Source organism: Delphinus delphis, chromosome 17 (genome assembly GCF_949987515.2).
Source record: "Delphinus delphis chromosome 17, mDelDel1.2, whole genome shotgun sequence".
Lineage (NCBI taxonomy): Eukaryota > Metazoa > Chordata > Mammalia > Artiodactyla > Delphinidae > Delphinus > Delphinus delphis.
The window spans coordinates 70,589,428-70,612,674 of NC_082699.1; the positions used below are offsets into that span (position 1 = coordinate 70,589,428).

General features: G+C 41.0%; 1 long non-coding RNA gene across 1 annotated transcript in view; it reads left to right on the forward strand.

Moving 5' to 3' along the window:
* LOC132440382 (uncharacterized) overlaps positions 1 to 22,870 on the forward strand; it is a 158,710-nt gene extending 135,840 nt beyond the window's left edge. Inside the window, exon 4 of the long non-coding RNA XR_009522557.1 lies at positions 20,726 to 22,870. This is a non-coding gene — a long non-coding RNA (uncharacterized lncRNA). The remainder of the gene's footprint in view (positions 1 to 20,725) is intronic.
* The last annotated feature ends 377 nt before the right edge of the window (positions 22,871 to 23,247 follow it).

Consider the following 23,247-nt stretch of genomic DNA (forward strand, 5'->3'; position numbering starts at 1 on the left):
CTCGATCAAATTTCTAGTTTCATAAAACACTGTACCTTCTTCGCCATTTATTTCCTTGGTTTAACCTGCTTAAATACTCCCCCCATTCAGAAGCAATTCAAAAGCATACATTTTTGTCAATGCTATGTATTTTTATTTATTATTATTATTATTTTTGGTTGCACTGCGCGGCTTGTGGGATCTTACTACCTCGACCAGCGATTGAACCCGGGCCCTGGCGGTGAAAGTGCCGAGTCCTAACCACTGGACCACCAGGGAATTCCCAACGCTATGTATATATATTTTTTAACATCTTTATTGGAATATAATTGCTTTACAATGGTGTGTTAGTTTCTGCTGTATAACAAAGTGAATCAGCTATACATATATCCCCATATCTCCTCCCTCTTGCGTCTCCCTCCCACCCTCCCTATCCCACCCCTCTAGGCTGTCACAAAGCACCGAGCTGATCTCCCTGTGCTATGCAGCTGCTTCCCACTAGCTATCTACCTTACGTTTGGTAGTGTATATATGTCCATGCTACTCTCTTGCTTTGTCCCAGCTTACCCTTCCCCCTCCCCGTATCCTCAAGTCCATTCTCTAGTAGGTCTGCAATGCTGTGTATTTTTAAAAGTTGGCTAGTAAAACGTACAGATCTTGTCTTCTTTTCTTGTAGACATGATGTGTTTTGAGCCTTGAGTTTTGCATGCACTGCTGATACCTGCTTTTCTAGCACTTTAATACATTCAGTTCAGCTAAAAAGAAATCACTTTATAAGCTTGGATGCCATTAGAGTTTGTTGTTGTTAGTAGATTGGAATATTTTTTAGCTGTTTCTCCACGTACAGGAGTTCAGGATTCAGTGATTTCTGAACAGATCCCTGCACATGTGTCAGTCAATTGTAATGACCCATAAACTCTTTTCAGCCAGCTTAAGTATAGATCAACTGTCTTGGCAATAAGTAGTTCTACTACGATTTAATGTAAATATTGAAGAAAGTGCTTAACTCTTTACTCCTGTTTGTTTTTTTGAAAGCAATATGCCAATGCTGCTTATCATCCTATAATAAACTTTAACTTTTTAAAAACTTGTTCCTCCTCAAGTTAGGAGAGTTGGTTGAAAAAGTATAAGTTTTGGAAGCAGACAGACTGGAGTGGTTTCCAGCACCTCTGCTGTAGTGGGTTTATTTATTTATTTATTTATGGAAGTTATGGATTGGTATTTGGTATTTTTAAAATTAATTTTTATTGGAGTATAGTTGCTTTACAGTGTTGTGTTAGTTTCTGCTGTACAGTAAAGTGAATCAGCTATACGTATACATATATCCCCTCTTTTTTGGACTTCCTTCCCGTTTAGGTCACCACAGAGCACTGAGTAGAGTTCCCTATGCTATACAGTAGGTTCTCATTAGTTATCTGTTGTATACATAGTAGTGTATATATGTCAATCCCAGTCTCCCAGGTCATCCCACCCTCCCTTCCCCCCTTGGTATCCATACGTTTGTTCTCTACATCTGTGTCTCTATTTCTACTTTACAAATAAGTTCATCTGCACCATGTTTCCAGATTCCACATATAAGCGTTACTATATGATATTTGTTTTTCTCTTTCTGTGCTGTCCTGGATTTTATCTGTGAGCCCCCAGCACCATTCCCACGCCTTTCCATGCTCTTCCCTGTATTGTAGGGGTTGGAAAACTGGGAGCTATATTTCCTTTATTTGGCTGACGGCATGGTTCCAGATGTGGCTTAGGTTCTTCCAATGAAATGCGTGTCCCTGAGAGGAAGGAAGAAGGGAATAGAAAGCATTTTGCATTTGCTGGCAGCAGTTTTGGTAGATGTGAAATTCTCTGCCGTGGCTTCTGTATTTCCCTAACAAATCTGAAGCTTTGGCGGAAGCATGACCTTGACAGTGTCTTCCTGCGTTATCCTCATCTTTGGGTGGCAATCTTTATACCCAGCTGCAATGGCAAACCTGAAAGCTAATGATGGGCAGATCCATCCGCCGCTCTCCTGGCTTTCACTTCTCGGTTTCCTCCAACAGTTTTGTAAGCTTCTGATGTCTAATTAGGATTAACACGACTCATCTTTTTCAGCTTAAAACACCTGGACTGTTTTCAGTTTGCCTGACCAACCTCTACCTGATATCACCACTGACCTGCTTTGAGACCTGGAGCAAGACGCTTTACCTCTTTGAACCTCAGTTTCCTCATCTGTGAAATGGGCATAATGACTCATAGAACCCCTCCAAGGGTAAACAGATAATGCATGTAAAGTTTCCAACACAAAGTAGGGGCACAGTAATGTTACTGTTTTGTTTTCACAGTCTGTCCCACCCCTCCTGCCTTTAGAGATTTCTTGACTCTCTTCTTTTAGGTCCAGGATTCTTCCTTTTTTTTCTTTAATTGATTACAAATCTAGGTACCTTTGGGTGAGCTCCTGCTGCCTGCCATTTTGATTATACTTGGTGCCGCCTCCAGTCCCAATGTTCTACGTTTTTGAGCACATATTTATCACCTGTCTTTCATGACAAGGATGATTGATTTCTGCCAGATTTTATGGTTATTAGCTGGAGACCTTGTCCTGAGAGACTCCATCAGAACTTTCTTTATGCGCATCTCTCCAAGTCATTTTTAACTCTGTCTGATTCATTTGTCTTCTTCCTAAATGTAGCAAGTAAGCTCCTGGCCAAAGGAACAGTCTTCCAAGAGGAAAGTGGTTTTTTTTTATAAGTCCTAGTCTACTTATAGGAACCCACCTGCTGTTATTCTCATCTTTGAATCTGAAAAGGCTCAGCAGCCAGCCCTCTTGGTCTGTGGGGTGGAGTGGATGATGCAAGTGATGGGATCTAGTGGTCCCAGCTCTGCCTCAACTGCCTGAGGGGCCTTAGGCCAGGAACTACCTCCCCTGGACCTTGGTTTCCTCCCTCCTAGCATCGGTAGGTCAAGTCTCTGAAGGCGCTCCCAGCTCTGACATTGAATGAGCGGTGGCTGCCAGTTGCCTCCCCCAGGTTCCCCTCTGTGGCTGACGCCAGTGAAGCCTACTGATTCTCAGACGTTGCTCTTCCTGCCTCATGCTGATCCCTCTAATGGGCATGGGGTGGATTCTCCAAAGATTGTTCCCTGAACACCCGAGGCATGGGTGACGAACAGACCCATTCTGTGATCTCTTGCTGTGGACCATGGGCAAATTTCAATTGAATTTACTTCTATAATCATTTATTGAGTGCCTCAGGTGTGCCAGATGCAGGGCTCTGTGAGAGGATGCGGAGCGTTTGTTAGTTAGGAGAGACGGACATGCAGTGGTGCTTCAGCACCATTTGATGAGTGGCGGCCACAAGGCCCTGACTCACCAGTGCCGAGGTCCATCCAATCAGACCTGCTGCTGGCCAGGACACCGGACCAGTGCATGTTGATTGACTGCCAGCTCAGTGAAGGGACAATGAAAACGCGATGTGATAAGTGCTCTTACAGAGGGGAGTTCAAGTATCCTAGAAGCACAGAGCAGGCACCAAACTCAAGTTTTGAGAGGAGCCATTGTGGCGAGCTTCTAGAGGGAGAGAACATCTGAGCTGAGTCTTGAAGGGTGAGAGAGGGCTGGACAGGGGAGGTAAGAGAAGGGAAGGAGTCTGGAGAAGAAAGATCATGAACAAGGCAAGAAGGGTCAGACAGCAGGTGGGGAGGGGATCAAGGTGCTGCTGGAGTGCAGAGTTCAAGGATGGAAACTGTGAGATGAGGCTGCAGAGAATAGGTAGGATCCAAGTGCACAGGTCCCTGAACTGGACTGATATGAAATTTAGATTAGAGAGTCAATATAGCACACAGTTAGGTGATCTTACGAGCAATACTGCTTGAGTTTGAGGACTAGTTCCGCTATTTACTAGCCATGTGACCTTGGGAAAGTTTGTCAGTCCCTCTGGGCTTTAGTTCTTCATCTATAAAATGGGCGTATAGTACCTTCCTTCTAGGGTTATGGTTAAAATTAAATTGATTAGACTTGAAAAAGACTTAGAAAAATGCCTGGCATAGGTAAGTGCTCACTAAATGCTGACGCTTATTCTTATATTTCATTGATTCCAAGATGCACATTTTTCTTCTGTAGTCTCACATCTCTAAACTTTGGATGTGACTTATGGTGGATGTGACTTTACAATCACTGCCAACCAGGCAGCAGATGTGACAGGGTTATCTTCTTTTTTTTATTATTAAAGTTTATTAGTTTCAGGTGTATAACATAGTGATTCAATATTTTTATAGATTATACTCCATTTAAAGTTCTTATAAAATAATGGCTATATTTCCCTGTGTTGTACAGTGTATCCTTGTTACTTAGTTTTTTTTTCACATAGTAGTTTGTACCTCTTAATTCTCTATTCTTATTTTGCCCCTCCCCCTTCCTTCTCCCTACCGGTAACCACTAGTTTGTTCTCTACATCTGTGAGTCCATGACAGGGTTATCTTTGTGCACTTGGGTATATGTCCGTGTTGTTCTGACTTCAACTGCATGATATGCATTGTTGAAATAATGGATGTTGGATTTAGTTGCCATTTAGCATATAACTAAAAGAATACACTAAGATTTGGTATTGGATTAAAAAGTTGTTATATCTACAGAAAGGCATGGATACAGAACAGTAGGAGGTAGATTTTATTTTATTTATTTATTTTTTTAACATCTTTTTTGGAGTATAATTGCTTTACAATGGTGTGTTAGTTTCTGCTGTATAACAAAGTGAACCAGTTATACATATACGTATATCCTCATATCTCTTCCCTCTTGTGTCTCCCTCCCACCCTCCCTATCCCAACCCTCTAGATGGTCACAAAGCACTGAGCTGATCTCCCTGTGCTATGCGGCTGCTTCCCACTAGCTATCTATTTTACGTTTGGTAGTGTATACATGTCCATGCCACTCTTTCACTTTGTCCCAGCTTACCCTAGGAGGTAGATTTTAAATTAGTGAAGCAAATATTCATTGGCGGCATAACAACAATTCTATACTTATTTGCAAAGCAAGGACCAAGTGCCTTTACAGTCTTTAAAAAGAGAGACACCTGCAAGAGATAATACTGTGTTATATTTTTTTACCACAATGTATGCAAAAGGATTGCCTGTCAAACACCAAACATTGCAACTGATGGTAATGGAAATTGACAAATTCCTCAAAATAGATGAAAAACATTTCAAAGTAACAAGATGCTGGTGAGACCAATTAATCCTAGGGAATTTGTGCCATTATTTAATTGGCAGATATTTTTTTCTGGCTTAGAGGTAAACAAGTCATGATACCGCTTCTAATTGATGGCAGGTTGTATTAGATGCAATATATGTTGCTGTTGTTGTTATTATGATCATTCTGTAGCTGATGAGCAGCCGTTAAACATGAGGTTGAAGGTTGTTAGATTTGTGTCTTTAGAAAAGGACTTTATCATCAGTTCCTCATCTGGTTGGAGTCTTTCCCTTCCAGCTCCCACACAGCGCTCAGGGGGCTCAAGTGTTGGATAAGACTGGCAGATTCCCTCCGTGGATATGATTGCAGACACCTATGACTGCTAATGGCAAGGGGAGAAACTAGCTTCTCTCCTGGAGACCACTGCCTCAGGGTAGGGAATTCACAGATGGAGTAACAGGCATGGATTTGCAGCTCCTTGAAAGCCGGTACAGACAGAGATGTGGTCCCTTGGTGAAAGATGCTGGACATGTGCCTCATTTGAAAGGGCCATTAGCAGATTAATATCTCCTAGTTAAAGCTGGGACTTGGGAATAAATGGCTTTCTTTGGGGAGGGGCCCAAAGAGGTTATGTTAACCCCGTTGACCCCAGGATCTTGAGAGAACCGAGGTTCCTCTGGAGATGCAGCCTCTTAACACCCGAAGGGTCGATGTATGGATTCTAGTTGGCTTGGATTCTGTGACATCCTAGCTGGGTAATCTTGGCCCAGTCTCTCAACCCCTGTGAGATCCAGTTTCCCCATTTATTCAATGAGATCGATGACACCCAATTTACAAGATCTACTGTGAGAACAAAATTAAATAACACATGGAGTCTACCCAGCAAATTGGCAGACAGAGGCTAGATAATCTAGACATATGCATTCTCTCTCTCTCTCTTTTTCTTTTTTCTGGCTACGCCACATGGCTTGTTGGATCTCAGTTCCCTGACAAGGGATTGAACCCATGTCCCCTGCAGTGGAAGCGTGGAGCCCTAACCACTGGACTGCCAGGGAATTCCCTGCATTCTCTTTTACTTCTCCATTTTCTGTCAATTTCATTTTTCTTTTCATTCTTCTGTATGGAATTAGACTGGATGTGAAACAAAAGAATCCAGAATATATTAAGAACTCCTACACGTTAATAATAAAAAGACAAACACTCCTATTAAAAATGGGTAAAATGGACTTCTCTGGTGGTGCAGTGGTTAAGAATTCGCCTGCCAATGCAGGGGACATGGGTTCAGTCTCTGGTCCGGGAAGATCCTACATGCTGTGGAGCAACTAAGCCCATGCGCCACAACTACTGAGCCTGCAGTCTACAGCCTGCGAGCCACAACTGCTGAGCCCACGCACCGTAACTACTGAAGCCCTTGAGCCTAGAGCCTGTGCTCCACAACAAGAGAAGCCACTGCAATGTGAAGCCCACGCATCACAATGAAGAGTAGCCCCTGCTCGCCGCAACTAGAGAAAGCCCGCATGCAGCAACGAAGACCCAACGCAGCCAAAAAAAATAAATTAAAAATAAATTAATTAATTAATGGGCTTCCCTGGTGGTGCAGTGGTTGAGAGTCTGCCTGCCGATGCGGGGGACGCGGCTTTGTGCCCCAGTCTGGAAGGGTCCCACATGCCGCGGAGTGGCTGCGCCCGTGAGCCATGGCCGCTGAGCCTGTGCGTCCGGAGCCTGTTGCTCCGCGACGGGAGAGGCCACAACAGTGAGAGGCCCGCGTACCGCAAAAAAAAAAAAAAAAAAATTAAAAAAATGGGTAAAAGTCTTGAACATGCACTTTACAAAAGAATATATCTGAGTGGGCAAAAAGCACATGAAATGATGCTCGATATTAATCATAATGAGATACGTCTATACACCACGAGAAGGACTAAAATTGCAAAGAGTGACAATATCAAGTGTTGGCAAGGAAGTGGAGTCAATGGAACTCTCCTGCTTTGCTGGTGGGAGTTTAAAATGGTACAAATACTCTGAAAAAATGTTTGGCAGCTTCTCATAGAGTTACACATACATTTACCATATGACAGCAAATCCAATTCAGAAATTATGACATCTTCTCTTTTGGCACAATTAAAGGTTCATAAAGTGATGGATTGAAACGTAGTTTGTGGTTATGAAAATCGATCATTACACATGTCTGTTTCAAAAGCCATGTGTCCTATAGGATAAATTCCCTAAAGTAGGATTATATACAAAGGCCCTGCCTGCCTCCTCCCTCCTGTTTCCCTTTTCCTCTGTACCATATTCACTAGTTATGTGAAATGTAGATCTTTTCCGCCAAAGTTCTTACGTAAGCATCCATATCTTTGTGCACTATTTTATCTGCCTGCAATATTCTGCCTGACTCCCATCCCTATTCATCTTGGCCCCAGCCTGGTGAACTCTTAATCATTCTTTAAAACCCATAGCAAATGTCACCTCTTAGGTGGAGCCTCCCGGGGTTCTCCCAGGCAGAGGTAGTTCTTCCCTCCCCTGTGCTTCCATAGACCTCTTCCATAGACCTCTTCCATAGCACCACACACCATAGTTCCTTGTTTAAATGTCTCCACCATTTGGTATCCTCAGAGTTGGGGGTGTATCACTGGCTTTCCAGTGTCTGCCTCATAACGTAAATCCCATCATGGCAGTCTTCCCCATGAACTTTTCCTGTGTACTTTACAACAAAAGTCAAACGTCTTCTTATGGCACGTATAGCTCTTTGGTATCTAGCCCTTCTCTACGACCTCATGCCATTCCACCTTCCCTTGCTCAGGGGGCTCCAGACCCTCTGGCCTTCTGGTTCCTTGTGTGTCAAACCCTTCCAGCTGCAGATGCTTCTCGCAAACAACCTCCATTCCCACCACACTGCCATGGAGTTGGTCGGATGCCCATCCCGGCTCTTGGCAAACTTTTAGTTTATATCCCAACCTTTGGGTCTCAGTCTATGTATGTCCTCAGAGTGACTTTCCTTGGTCACACAGTCCAAGCAGCCCATTACCCACCCTGTGATTCTCTCACGGTATCCCATATTTTTATATGCTTTACTAGTTTAATGTCTGTTCCACCTTGTAGACTGTAAGGTCCATGAAGGCAGTGTCTGTCTGTTTCGCTCCCTGCTGTATCCTAGAATGTAGCACAGTGCCTGGTGCAAGTCAGGTGTTACCGTATATAGATTTACTGGATGCAGTGCCCAGTAGGTGAAGTGGTGAATGACTAAATCGAAGATTTAATCTCAATTTAAGAATGATGGTGTTGATAGTATTATTTAAGCTATTTATATTATAGGATCAGAATATTTTGTGCTCAACTAAAATAACCTTGCTATACTTTTACATCGTAAGAATAATGCATGCTCATTGCAAGTCAAAACAAGAAAGATATTTTAAAAGTTAATAATTTTCCTTATCCTCTCTACAATCCCTTTCCTTCAGGCTAACCAGTGTTAATAGTTTTTGTGTGTGGGGAGGTATTCTTCTGCATTTTTACATATATGCATATGTGTTTCTTCCTTCATATGTGTGTGTGCATGTGTACCTTTATGTATTTGTATATGCAGTTTTTCTTTTTTAAATGAAAATTGGATATTTTACACACTACTCTATAACTTGCTTTTTTTCCACTTAAAACTTTTTCTCCAGTTAATAACATATCATGGACATTCGTCCAGTTCAACACATACACATATCTTTAACAGCTACCTAATATTTCATAACATGGATACCATCATTCTTGAACCAATTCCCTATCGATGAATGAAGTTGTTTCCAGTGTTTTACTATTACAAATAACTATACTGTAAATATCCTTAAATAAATTTTTCCTTATACACTGGACTCTCAAATATTGCAAATGCTGGGAGAGAAAGCATGGTATTTTTAAATAGTACCAGACTATTTTCTAGAAAGGGAATTTACACACCTTTCAGCAATGTATGAATGTGTCCATTTTCCTCTATCCTAAGAATGGATGTTCTAGTTTTAAAAAATGTTTTCCAATCTCCTGCTCTGTGTCGATGAGGTTAAAGAGAAGTCATCATTCCCCTGGCGTCCCAAGGTCTGGGAACTAGAAGACAAATCCCCCTCCCTTCTGACTTTACAGCCGGAAAACCAGCCCCAAAAGAATGGAGCCTCCAGTTCACTCCCCAGCAGCACAGTTGCCCACTGAACACTGACTCTGTACAATGTTCTGAGCATTAGTTAGACCTTGCCTCAGAACAAATGCGGTCTGGTAATGGGAGCATATGGACATTTGACAGGAAATGCTTAAGTTTGGGTATCGAGTTTAGCATAGTGCTGTGTCAGGGGAGATGTGGTATTAGATTTTCACTGACTGCTTCACTTAATAGCATTAAGGGTGGAGGGGCTAGTGAGTTGCATCTGAACTGCAGCCTCTTTGGAAGAGCAGGTGCAAGGGAGAGGAATGGAGTTCTAAAAATTGAAATCGATGGAGCAAAGGTTCAAGTGTCCTTGCCAATGGGAATTCTCCCATTAGGAATTTTGAAGACATCTCAGACGTTTCCTCATGCCTCCATGACCAACTATTCCTAGTTTCTTCCTTTTAAAATGGATCCTGCATTTACCACTTCCCTAAACTGAAAGTGATAAAGGTAGCACTTTTGCAAAGTGTCAGGGAATTCTGCAAAAGGCTGTAGAAAGAGAAGATCTAAACTTTTGCCTTTTTCAGATTTGTAATTTATTTATTTAAGTTTTTTTTTCTTTTTTTTTTTGTGATGTGGACCATTTTTAAAGTCTTTATTGAATTTGTTACAATATTGTTTTTGTTTTCTGTTTTGGTTTTTTGGCTGCAAGGCATGTGGGATCTTAGTTCCCCCACCAGGGATTGAACCCACACCCCCTGCATTGGGAGGCAAAGTCTTAACCACTGGACCACCAGGGAAGTCCCCAGATTTGTAACTTTGAGTACAGCTAACTTATCCACTCAGAGGATTTGTGGCTGCAGCTGGCTCATGGGGGAGTGAGGGAGGAGAGAATTTAGGATGGCTTACAAGGTGTTTCTCATACTTAAGTTTTTCCAGTAATGTCATATAATTTTTGCCTTACTGATTATTTTCCTTTAATCAATTCATTATTAAACTTACCCTTTTCATGAGAATAATATATTTGTTCTGGCTTTGAAGTAATATATATTGTACTTTGAAATATATATGTGTGTGTATGTGTGTGTGTATATATATATATATATATATATATATATATATATATAAAATATATATAAAACTTGGGTTTCATCCCCTGCCAAAATGCAGAGATAAAATAGCTATCACCCCAGAATTATATAGAAAATCAAACAGTTGCTCAAGCGTAAAAGCAAAGTTAAAGATATTTTCAGGCATACAAAGATTAAAGGAAGTTATGACTCACATATGTGCTGAAAGAGCTACAAAATGATAACATTCATCAAGAAGAAAAATGAACATGGCAGGAAGACGTAAGGTGCAAGAAGAAACCGTGAACAGAGAAACTGGTGAGATATGTAAATAACTAATTATGTAGAGTAGAATCTCCACATGTACACACACTAACTTTTTTGTATTTAACTAAAATGATGGAAGTAAAATTTTGGACAGTAATACCATGAAAGATAGGAATGGGCAGTTCTAATGATTTAAAACATGCTGACTTTCTTGTCCTATTTGGAAGATAGAGATATTCAATAAATTTGAGCCTTGTAGGGAAATATAAAGTAATATTAAATAGGTAGGCCACTATTAACAAGTGTGTTAAATATTTAAACATTATTAGAAGTAAAGAGGGACATTGCATGTGACAGATTGATTTAAATAGTGTGCTCAATTCTTTACCCCTCCCATTGTCCTCCCATCAGAGGAGTCCTTACCCCTTGAATTGGAGCTAGTTTGTGACACTCTCTGACCAAGAGAATGTTCTGCAAGTGACACTACGCCAACTTTGAGCATTGGTCTTAAGAGGCCTTGTGTGATTCTGGAAGCCTGAGTGCTACGTGAACAAGGGGGGTTAACATACTGGATGATGAGACCTGTGGCCCATTTACATCTGTTGCCATTGCTGGTAGCCACACAACAACCTGGTGTGTGACTGAGTCCATCCTAGAGCAGCCATCTCCCAGTCAACCCCCCCATTCAACCAGGATGCATGAGCATACCCTGCTGAGATTAGCAGAGCCTGGCCCAGATCAACAAAACTGCCCAGCTGACTCCCAGTCTTGCAAACAGTAATACATACTTATTCTTTTAAGCTATTGAGTTTTTAGCTAGTTTGCTAAATAGCAAAAGGATAATGGATATACTATATATAATGATAAACCGTATGCAGGATACACACATACACACACATTCTATGAGTGGAGAGAAAACAGGCAACACAATAAAAACACGCATATAATTGATGCACAGGCATTCCAAAATTTATATTCACATATAAATTAAGACAAGATGTTCACCCTTACCAGTAAATCACAGAGATGCAAATTAAACAACAAAATAAGATACCATTTTATACCCATAAGCTTGGCAAAATTTAAAAATTCTGAAAATACCAAGTGTTCCCAAATGTAGGCAGAAGCAAAAACTTTCATATATTGTTGATGGGATTATACATTGCTACAGTGTATAACTGTAAACAGGTTGGCAACATCTAGAAAAACTGAATATGTGCAGACCCTAAAGAATATGCTTTGCACATCCAATTATAAGTATATCCCTTAATGAAATGTTCACATGTGTTTTCAAGGGAGGGTCATAGAAGGTAGTCACTGAAGTAAAAATTTTGGTAGTGTAAATCTAGAACAGTCTACGTGCCCATCAATGGATAAATGGAAAAATGAATATAATCATTCATAGCAGTTAGAAAAAATAAAATATATCTATCTTTTCCAATATGAATAGATTTAAAATTTTTAATGTTGAGTAAAAATAAGAAAGTTACAGAGGAATTAATATAATGTATCATTTACATAAATTAGAAAAACAAGCTATTTTATATACTTATGCATTGATTTTATAACAAAATTATGTATATAGACTGGGAGGTTCCACATAAAATTCATGACAGAGGGTGCTTTTGGAGAAAGAAGATAAATTAGAATAGGGAGGGTGACATAAGTGGTTTCAAATTTATTTGTACATTTTCATATCTTTTTTTTTCTTTTTTTTACAAAAGTAATTGAAACTGGAAGGAAGTATATCATTTGTTAATTTTGGGTGCTTATTGTAATATTCATTGTATTTTTATGTATTTTCAACCTTTTAACTTGCAAAAAGATATCCCCCCTCACCCCCATTTACCATATGCCTCACCACTAGTATTATTTGGTCTTAACCACTGAAATCCCTGCATCTCTTTGAGAAAAACATAAACTGGGTGTGTTCATGAACCATTGTATACTCATGTCTTAAAAATTATCCTGTTGGTAAATGTTGTCCAAAGGTCTTATCCTGACCAAAGAAGACAAGAGTAGAGAATTAAAGGATGTTTTAACAAGTAAATGGGTGCTATCTGGGCAAAAGAAAAACTCCAAATTAGAATGATAGTGATATACGTTAGACCTGAAGAAGGGTGAAGCCACAGCTGCAGTTTTCTTGATCTGCTGGGAAGAAATGGCTCCACTGGCAGTGGAACCAAGCAAGTCAGACTAGAAGCTCTCCACTCTGCCTCTCCAAGTGCCAGGCAGAGGGAGGACTTTCCAAACATGGAAACCATGTTGTAGCAGTCGGGGTTCAAGTGCAGCCTACAAAATAACTTCAGTGATTTTGATTAGAAAGAGATGTGATGCAGGGAATTACTGCTTACAGAAGTGTCACTGGTGCTAGAGGAGCCAGCTTTAGGCTGGATCTCCAGAGCAGCTCTCAGAAGAAATACTGCAGAAGTGGCCTGATGAGGGAACAATTACGTTGGCTTCCCCCAAAAGCAGAACTGGAGAGAGTTCACTTGGAAGGTTATCCCAGAAAGCCAGGATGAGGGACCGAGGGGAGTGAAACAGGGAAGAGGGGAAAGCCAGTAGAGTGTGCGCTGATGGGCAGGTTACCACTGTGGGCAACTGGGTATTCCTCTGGGGACTCTGAAAGGAACCAGGTAGAATGTACCTCAGTATGATCCCTCTGGGGCATTTATGTGTGGCATCTGTTCCCTGTTGGTTGAGGGCTGGCCCTGGGGGTGTTAACACCTTAGAACTTGTGGGTTGCATCTCTAAGGGCTGAACAACTTTCCATGACTTTGGAGAAAGCACCAATGCAGAGAAGCAGAGAGATACCCTTGCGGGGCTTGAGATGGGATGTGGGCAGCTTGCACAGCTACACTAAAAACCAGGTGGGCTGAAGGGGGATATAGCATGGGGCAAAAAAGTGTCTGCTACTTTGGGGATTCAGTAGCTCTTCCCAACAACTGGTTCCAAACTCACACTATGGCCCTGATCTGGGGGTCGATAAGATGCTGCTGCAACTGTTGCCTCAGAGTTATGCCATTCCCTCTATATCAACTCCAGCAAAATGATAGCTTGCCCACTGCCTCCTTTCTTTCCCATTGACTCAGTTATGAACTTGTGTCCTACATGAACAAAACCAGTAGGGGGGCCCTGAACTGCCTCCAGAATCCTAACTGCAAGGGAGTCTGGGAAATGTGGTTTTCAGATTTTCAGCCTCTATATTAACAGGATAGACCTTGGGAGGTTGACACAGATGTTGAGCCAGCTGGAGTTACTGTATCTGCCCCATATATCTGACCCAATGAAGCTCCCTTCCAGTTCCCTTGCTTGGTGATTTTGGTTGGACAGTGTCTTCCCTTGAAGCTGTCCCTACCCACTTCCAGGCTCTTTTTCTCTGCATTCAGCTCGGTGAAATAGGGAGAAATCATCATCTTTCAGGGACGACATCAGTAAACTGCTCAACACTCTCAGAGCCCTCCCTGATTTGTCCTCTCAGCTCATATCACAGTTGCAATTATACAATTACTTAAAAAAATATTAATTTACTATCTGTCTCTCTGCTAGACCAGAGGTCTGTGGGGCAGGAACCACATCCCTGCTGTTCACTGTTGTTCCCAGCACCTACTATTTCCTTGGCACTGATACGCAGGGATTGAATACATATTATTTGAATATATGAATGGAAAAAATGGATATTAGGGGTTATAATTCCTTTATCTGTACGTGGATGCTTCATCTGTGTATAAGGAATAAAACAACCTACATTCAACATTGCTTTTCAAAATAAGGACAGTAGGAGAAGGGTCTGGTCTAAAGAGACTGAATTATTCCACTGAGGGAATGTGATATTTTTGCCTCCTGCTGTTAACTAAGGGCTGCTATTTCCAGTCCTGGGCTGGAACAGACATTAGTGAGCCAGGCAGGAGGTCACAGACAGTATTTGAGAAGAAAAGGCAGCACGATAATTCCCCACTCTGATCGGTCTGCGGAATCTAAAAGCAATATATTTTGTGATACAAGAAAATTTCAGGGAAGAAGGAATGTTCTTGCCTAGGAGAACTTGTTGAAGGAAAATTTCAAAATAACTGGATTTAAAAGAAAAAATATGATCTTTGAGATGGGTAGATTTGTAAACTAGACTCTCTCTAGGGTCCGCTCTTAACTTAGATAACTCACTGAATAGCTGCAGTACTGGAGTGGAGGCCAATGTTATGTAATACTAGCTAACATTATTTGAGCTATTTCATGTTTCAGGAAATATTTTAGATAGTCTCTCTTCTAATCCTTGGAATAAGGCTATGTGGTAGGTATCGTTATTATCCTCATTTTACAGAGAAGAACACTGGGGCTTGGAGAGGTTAATAAGCTGCCCACAAGCAAATAGCTAACAAGTGAGGATTTCTAATTCAGGCCTGACTGACTCATAGCGCATGCTCTTAACCACTGCGTAGTGGGGAATAGAGATCCAGGCTGCAGGGACAGCAGAGCTGGGTACACATTTAGGGCTTTCCCTTTTCTTACTGGCTGCGTGATTAAAAATGACCGAGCCTCAATTCCCTCAGCAGTAGACTGTAGATAACACATTCCTTGCAAGGTGGTTTTGAGAATTGGAGACCATAAGTGTAGGGGTTTAATCCATAGCGTCACTTCTTTGTGACACCACTAGGTTAGACAGTGGAAGTTCCTGGGACCTGGGGTGGGAGGTTGTTGAAGAGGCTCTAGGCAGAGAACACCCACCTGTCCGCTGACGCCCAAGAAGCAGGCTGTGAGCTTCTTACCTTTCACATACTCTGTCTTCCCCAACATTTGCAAAGAGGAGGTCATGAATTTGGCGCTTGGTGCTAATTTCAAGGTGCTGCCTGAGCCTTCATGAAAAGTGCTACACTCAGAAGTATTTTTTTCTTATACCCATGAAACTCTCACCACAATCAAGATAATGAACATATTCATCATCCCTAAGAGTTTCCATATACCCCTCTGTAATCCCTCCTTCCAGCCCCTCCCTCATGTCCCCAGGCAACCACTAATATCCTTTTGGTCACTGCAGATTAGTTTTTATATTCTAGAATTTTATATGAGTGGAATAATACAGTATGTACTACTTTTTCCCAGCTTTTTCATTCAGCATAAATGATTTTGAGATTCATCTATGTTGTTGCTTGTATGATATCAATAGTTTATTCCTTTGAACTGCTGGTTAGTATTTCTTTGTATGGATGTACCAAAGATTTTCTTTTTTACATCTTTATTGAAGTATAATTGCTTTATACTAACAATGTTGTGTTAGTTGCTGCTGTATAACAAAGTGAATCGGCTATATGTATGCATATATCCCCATATCCCCTCCTTGAGCCTCCCTCCCACCCTCCCTATCCCACCCCTCTAGGTGGTCATAAAGCACCAAGCTGATCTCCCTGTGCTATGCTGCTGCTTTGAATGTACCAAAGATTTTCAGTCCATTAACCTATTAATGGACTTTTGGGTTGTCTCCATTTTTGTTGTTGTTGTTGTTATTACAAATAAAGCTGCCAAGAACACTTGTATACATGTCTTTATATGGACATACTTTCATTTCTTTTGGGTAAATAACTAGATGATCGTATGGTAGGTACACATTTAACTTTTTAGAAACTGCCAAAATGTTTTCATCAGGAGTGTTTTAACGCTTTTCTAAATAGGTTTTGTACATTCTTTTTAAGTTTATTCTCAAATATTTATTCTTCTTTGTTGCTTTTATAACAAAATATGTGGTTTTCTCTACCATTTTACATTGTAACTAGTTATTGTTTGTACACATGAAGGCTATTAATTTCTGTAGGTTACTTTTATAACCTTCTACAGTATTGTATTCCTTTACTTGTTTGAGTTAGTTTTATCATTGAGTTATATTACCTGAAAATAGAGACTTTACATATTCTTTATAAATTCTCATGCCTTTAGTTGATTTTCCTTATCAAATTGCATTGGCTACTACTTCCAGTACAATGTTGAATAGTAGAGGAGATAATGAACATGCTTTCCTTGTTCTTGACCTTAGTGGAAAAGCCCCTAGTGTTTTCCCACTAAGGGAGATGTTCAGAAAGTATTCTGCAGTTTCTTATTTTCTTAAGCTAGAAATGCATATTGAATTTTGATGCTTTTCAGGCATCTCTGGAGATAATCACATTTTTCATTTGATCTATTAATTTTTCGGACTATATTAATATAATTCCTATTATGAAATCAACTGCATTCTTGGCATAAATGCCATTTGGTCATTTGCCTTCATTTATGAAGAATTTTGGGGGCGGGATAGGGACTGGGTATGAGAATTTTTATTGGTTGTTATTTTATTTCAGCACTTTAGAAATTTTATTCCATTGACTTGCGTCTATAATTTCTGTTGAAAAGTCAGTTATCAAACTTGTTCCTATTATTTGAACGTAAGGTATCTTTTTTTATCTGGATGCTTTTAAGACTTTTCCTTTGATTTTTAGCAGTTTTACTATGATATGCTTAGATGTAGTTTTCTTTATATTTATCCCATATATGGGTTAAAAATTTCTTTATTCTGTAGCTTGATATCTTCCAGTAGTTTTAGAAACTTTTCAGTCAAATAAATATTTGAAATTTTGCCTTTTCCTCTTTTCATTTTTGGGATTTCAATTACACATATATTAGATGTTTTCAGTATGTCCCAAATGCCTCTTATGATTTTTTCTGTATTTTCTACCATAATTGTGTGTGTGTGTGCGTGTTCTTTAATTTGAATATTTTTAGTGACTCTGAGTCACAAATCTGCACTTTTAGCTGCTTCTAATGTGCTATTAAAGACATTTACTGTATCCTCCTTTGTTCTCTTCTAAAAATTTTCTAGAATTCCCATTTGATGCTTTTAAAAAGGGATGTCAATTTTCTGATAATCTATTCCACCTTCCCATCTACTTCCTTGAATAGTTAACTTTAATCTTGATGATAGTAAAGTCTGCATCTGATAACCCCAGTATGCGGATAACCTGGAGATTCACTTCTGTCATTTCCGCCCCCTCTTGGGTTTTGTTCACTTTTTTCTACTTCCTGGCGTGCCTATACATTTTATACGTTTTTGATTGAATGTCTAAAAAAATGTAGGGGCTCTTGGTGAAGTGGTCTTTCTCCAGATAGGATTTAATTTTCTTTAGGCAGACGAGTATGAACACATCACCTTGGTTCCATGTGAGACTGGGTTTTGGGCTGTTAGGGCTGATCTATTTCAGGTTTGTTCTTCAATTTTAATTGAAATAGAGTTGACATACAATAGTATTATGTTAGTTTCAGGTGTACTACATAATGATTTGACATTTGCATACATTATGAAATGATCATGAGAAGTTTAGTAACCATCTGTTTCCATACAAAGTTGTTACAATATTATTGACCATATTTCTTATGCTGAATATTATATACCTGTGACTTATTTATTATAGAACAGGATGTTTGTACCTCTTAATTCCCTACACATATTTCACCCATCCCCCTGACAACCACCCATTTATTCTTTGTACCTGTGAGTCTGTTTTTGTTTTGTTTTTTAGGTTCCACATATAAGTGAGATCATGAGTTGTTTTCACTTAGCATAATACCCTCTAGATCCATCCATGTTGTTAGCAATGGGAAGATATTTTTAATGGCTGAGTAGTATTCCATTGTCTGTAGATACCACATCTTCTTTATCCATTCGTCTATTGATGGACACTTAGGTTGCTTCCGTATCTTGGCTATTGTAAATAATTGGCTATTGTAAATTATTGTAAATAATGCTGTGGTGAACGTTGGAGTGCATGTATCTTTTCAAATTAGTGTTTTTGTTTTCTTTGGGTAAATAGCCAGTAGTGAAATTTCTGGATCATATGGCAGTTCTATTTTTAATTTTTTGAGGAACCTCCATACTGTCTACCGTAGTGGCTGCACCAGTTTACATTCCCACCATCAGTGCACGAGGGTTCCCTTTTCTCCACACCCTCTCCAGCATTTATTGTTTGTAGATTTTTTGATGTGGCCATTCTGACTGGTGTGAGATGATATCTCATTGTAGTTTTGATTTGCATTTCTCTAATGATTAGTGATGTTGAGCATCTTTTCATGTGAATTGCTTTGATTTTTGAATCAGGTACAGTGTAAACCCTCAAATTCTCTGTACTAATCATTGCTACTGTTAGGCAGTGAATACAAAAGACGTTACATAGTCAAAACTACTGAATCTTGGTGCCTTTGAATTCCCTCTTGCATCATTGCTCTATGAAGCCCAGTTCATAGCACCTATCATAACACCTCACGCACAGTAGATGCTTAGAAATGCTCGATTAACCATCCAAAAGGATGCAGTTATACCCCTTTATTTTGCAGGGATGTCCAGAAATTAACTTTTTCAGTCGTTTGGGGGTATCACTTTTTTTTTCTTTTTCTGAAATTCTCTCACGTCCAGAGACCTCTATCAGAGCACTGGCATGAGGCCTTTGATTTTTAATTCCATGTGTTTAGTCAGAGAGCCGAGGAGGGGGAAGAAATAGCAGAAGCTATTGTTCTTGGCTATCCAGGGTCACAGTGGCACCTTTGTAAGCCTGAGAACTCAATTCCATCAGTGCATCCAGGTGGAACCAGTCGCAGGGCCTGCTGCCTGCCACCTGAACTGCCAAGGGCCTGATGAATGGACTGACATCCCAAATTAATAAATTCCTCTGTGACATTTACATGACTTGAGCACCGGAACAGCGAGTGTTCATAGAACACTTCCTCTAGGGAGAAATGTCACCTACAGAGAGCAAACCACTGATCTGAAGGATGTTTAGGGAGCACAGAATTGTACATAGAGAGGTTCTTTATAAAGGCGATGTGCACTGGGGCATTGGAAAATGTATTTCCTTTCCTGATTTAGAGACATTTTTGTTCATTTATTTATTCATTCCATATCTCTTGAACCTGCCCTGTGTTGGGAATTGGCAATACCGGAATGAATATATTTCCATCTCTGTTCTTAAGAGTGTTTCAGTTTAGTGGAGAAGATGGAGAAAGAGAAAACTAGCACATTCGGATCACCTTTATCCTAAGATGCTATTGACCTTAAGCTGCACTGTTAACTGAGTTATAGTTTATGAGGACAAAAGAAATACTATACAGTAAGTCCCCTACATACGAACAAGTTCCTTTCCAAGAGTGCGTTCATAAGTCTAATTTGTTCGTAAGTCCAACAAAGTTAGCCTAGGTACCCAACTAACACAATCGGCTACACTGTACCAGCTACATCACCACTGCTTTTATGCTCGATTCCGGACATCCTGGGCTTGAAATAAAGATACTATACTACTGTACTCTATACAGTACTGTACCGTAAAGTACACAAAAGCACAACCACTTGTAGAGGATGCATGCACGTGACAGTGTACACCAGATACGTGAACTAACTTACGTGATTGGACATGAGAATGCATGATCGCATCTTTGAAAGTTCGCAACTTGGAAGGTTTGTGTATAGGGGACTTACTGAAATGTACAAGTGGTTTTAAGACACATCTCAACTTCACAAATATTTCACTATGGAAGAATATGTGCATCTTACTTTTGAGGACATGGGGTTCTTACCTTAGCATGTGACATGTGCTGAGATGGAAGTATGAACCCCATTCAGGAAGACAGGAGGGGACCCCGCCCTAGAAAGGTGCCCCCCATTAACACCTGGGGTGATACCATAGGGTGACCATTGACATTTGTGCTTCGGTGATCTCTCTCTAAAGACCTGGGACTCTCCTCGGGAAGCAGAGCATTCTCTCTGAGGACAATGCTGGGGGGACACAGACAAACACTTCCCCTCTGGGGCCTCTTTCTAACATCCAGAATCTAACTTCAGAAGCAAGCCAGGGCATAATTTAAAAGGTCACCTCAGCTTGTTGCAAGGCAGAGCAGGCAGCTCTCTCTGTGTTAGTATTGGAATCTCTGCCTTGACACTAGCTCTGGGAACTTGAGCAAATAAAAGGACGAAGATGGCTACCCCCGAGGTCTGCTGGGACAGCGTATGACAGAAGTGTGCAGTGCGTTGTGTGTACTTTAAGCCTCAATAAATGGTTTTCCTGTGACCTCCCTATGCTGTGTTCTTCTCACTGGGCTGGGTTCTCTTATTAGTTTTTTTCAGATAAGCCGCCAGAAGATCCTCCTCCCTCTGCTTGGAGTTACTTGCAGTGCTTTGGAAGCAGGACATGGATCCCAGTGAAATACACCATGCTGAAAACACTCTGGTCAAGTCTGGCCCTCGACACTACCCTCCACATCCCAACAGCCACGTTGGCTCACCAGGAAGAGAAGCTGGAGGTGTTTTGACTGACTCAGTGCTGAAATCAGGCTAGCAGAGACAGTGATTAGAGAGAGAGCCCCTTTCTTTGGTGCTCTTGGGAGCACAGCAGCTGTGCTCACTAAGAAAGGTAGAAATCAAAGAATCTTAGAATCCTCGGGGTGGAGGGGACATTAAGGAGCCTCAGTTCAGACCTCCATTCCGTGAAGGAAGCTGGCCAGAAGGTTGCCAGCTGTTTGGATGAGAACTCCCTGCTCATAAAGGCAGCCCAGTCCACGGCTTAGTTGGGTCCTGATTAGAATCTCTCAAGGCTGCACTTAACATTCCTTTCTGGAGCTTGGGGTTTATTTTAGTCAATTCAGGTGCTGTAACAACATACCATAGACTGGGTGGCTTAATAACAACAGAAATTGATTTCTCACAGTTCTGGAGGCTGGAAGGTCCAATATCAAGGTGCCAGCAGATTCAGTGTCTCATGAGATCCCTCCTCCTGGTTCATAGATGCTGTATTACCGCTATGTCCTCACTTGGTGAAAGGGGTGAGGGAGCTCTCTGGGGTCTCTTTTATAAGGGCACGAATCCCATTCATGAGGGCTCCACGCTCATGAACTAATTACCTCCTAAAGGCTCCAACCCCAATACCATACCATTGGGGATTAAGATTATAACATGTGAATTTGGGGGTGGGGCATTGCACGATCCTCTCCCAAGATCATGTGCTTATTGGCTGAATCCAGTTCCTTGAAGTTGTAAGGCTGAAGTCCCTGCTTTCCTGCTGTCTGTCAGCCTGGGGCTGATCTCAGGTCCTAGAAGCCACTACAATTTCTTGCCATGTGACCCTCTCACAACATGGCAGCTCATTTCTTGAAACCCAGCAGGGGCAATTCTTGATCCAGTCTGCTAAGATGGAGTCTTATATAATGTAATGTGATCGTGGAGTGACTATCCCATCACCCTTGCCATATTCTCTTGGCTATATGCAGGTCACAGATTCCACTTGTACTCAAGAAGAGGGGGTTATACTAAGACACGACTAATTGAGGGTCACCTTAATGTGTGTCTGCCACACAGATACGTGATTAAGGTTTACATTTTTTTTTTAATAAGAAAGACTTTGGTATATCATATTCCAAAACAAAATCTTTTGGGTAGCACTGAGTTTCAAACATCAGAGTTAACAAATTTTAATTTCAGCAGGGCTAAGGAGCTTTAAGGTAGAAGTCATAGTTATAAGTCATAGATATAGGATATAGATGGAGAAGTCAGAGGTATAAGACATAAGAGTTCAGAACAAGTAAGAGCTGAGATTGATGGGCAAGTAGAAGAGGATGGTGATTTGGATTTTCTCAAATAGCTGTTCAGGTTCCTGACTGTATCAGTTATCCGCTGATGTATAACAAACTTCCCCAAACTTTGTGACCTAAGGTGGCCACCAATTACTATTGCTCCTGACTCTATGCTTCAGCTGGGTCGTTCTGGTTTCAGCAGTCTTCCTCATCTGCCCGCCATCAGCTGAAGGTCACTAGGTGGAGGTTGGCTGGTGTTCCTTGGTTTTCTTCCACATGGTCTCCCATCCTCCAGCAGGCTAGCCTGGGCTTGCTCACGTAGCAGTCACGGGTTTCCCAAGGGAGAGCACAGGTGTGCAAGGGCTCCTGAGGTCTTGATTTGGAACTGGTAACCCATTGCTCTCACCACATTCCATTGGCCTGAGCAGGTCATGAGGCTGGTCCAGATAAAAAGCACCAGTGAAACAGGTTCCCTTCTTCTGATGGGAAGAGCCTCAAAGTGATGCCGGAAAGTGGCCAGATTCAGGGAGGAGTGAAGAACTGGGGTGGCTATTTTTGCAGTTGACTACGATGACTCACGCATATGTGTGTGGTTGAAGTTGGCTGTCTATGTAGGGAACATGGGGCAGGAAGAAAAGCTAGATAATTGAAAAAAATTAAGGTTGTACAACACCTCATTAAATAAAAGTTAATTTGCTGAAAGTGTTATCAATGCTTCTCCTACAGTCTTCTCTAAATCCCTGGAACCAATCTGGGAAGGACAGAGAGGCATACAGTCAGGTTTCACCCACCCAAGCTTGCATGATGGCCTTTACAGGATGCCTGTGATGAGGGGATTAGCCTCCAGGACACAGGTGCTCATCGAAGTCTGGGGACTAGTACAGGCTGGTGGGGAGATGAGAAACTCTTTTAAGTAGTCAGCAAGTTGAGACAGCAGGGCAGGAGAGGACCCAGAGATTCAAACTCAGGGTTGGAAACTAGATAATTAGGTAAGATGACGTTTGAATAGGTCAAAGTCTGGATTCTTGTAAACACCAAGTAACCACCATATTGTTTTTCCTATATGTGAC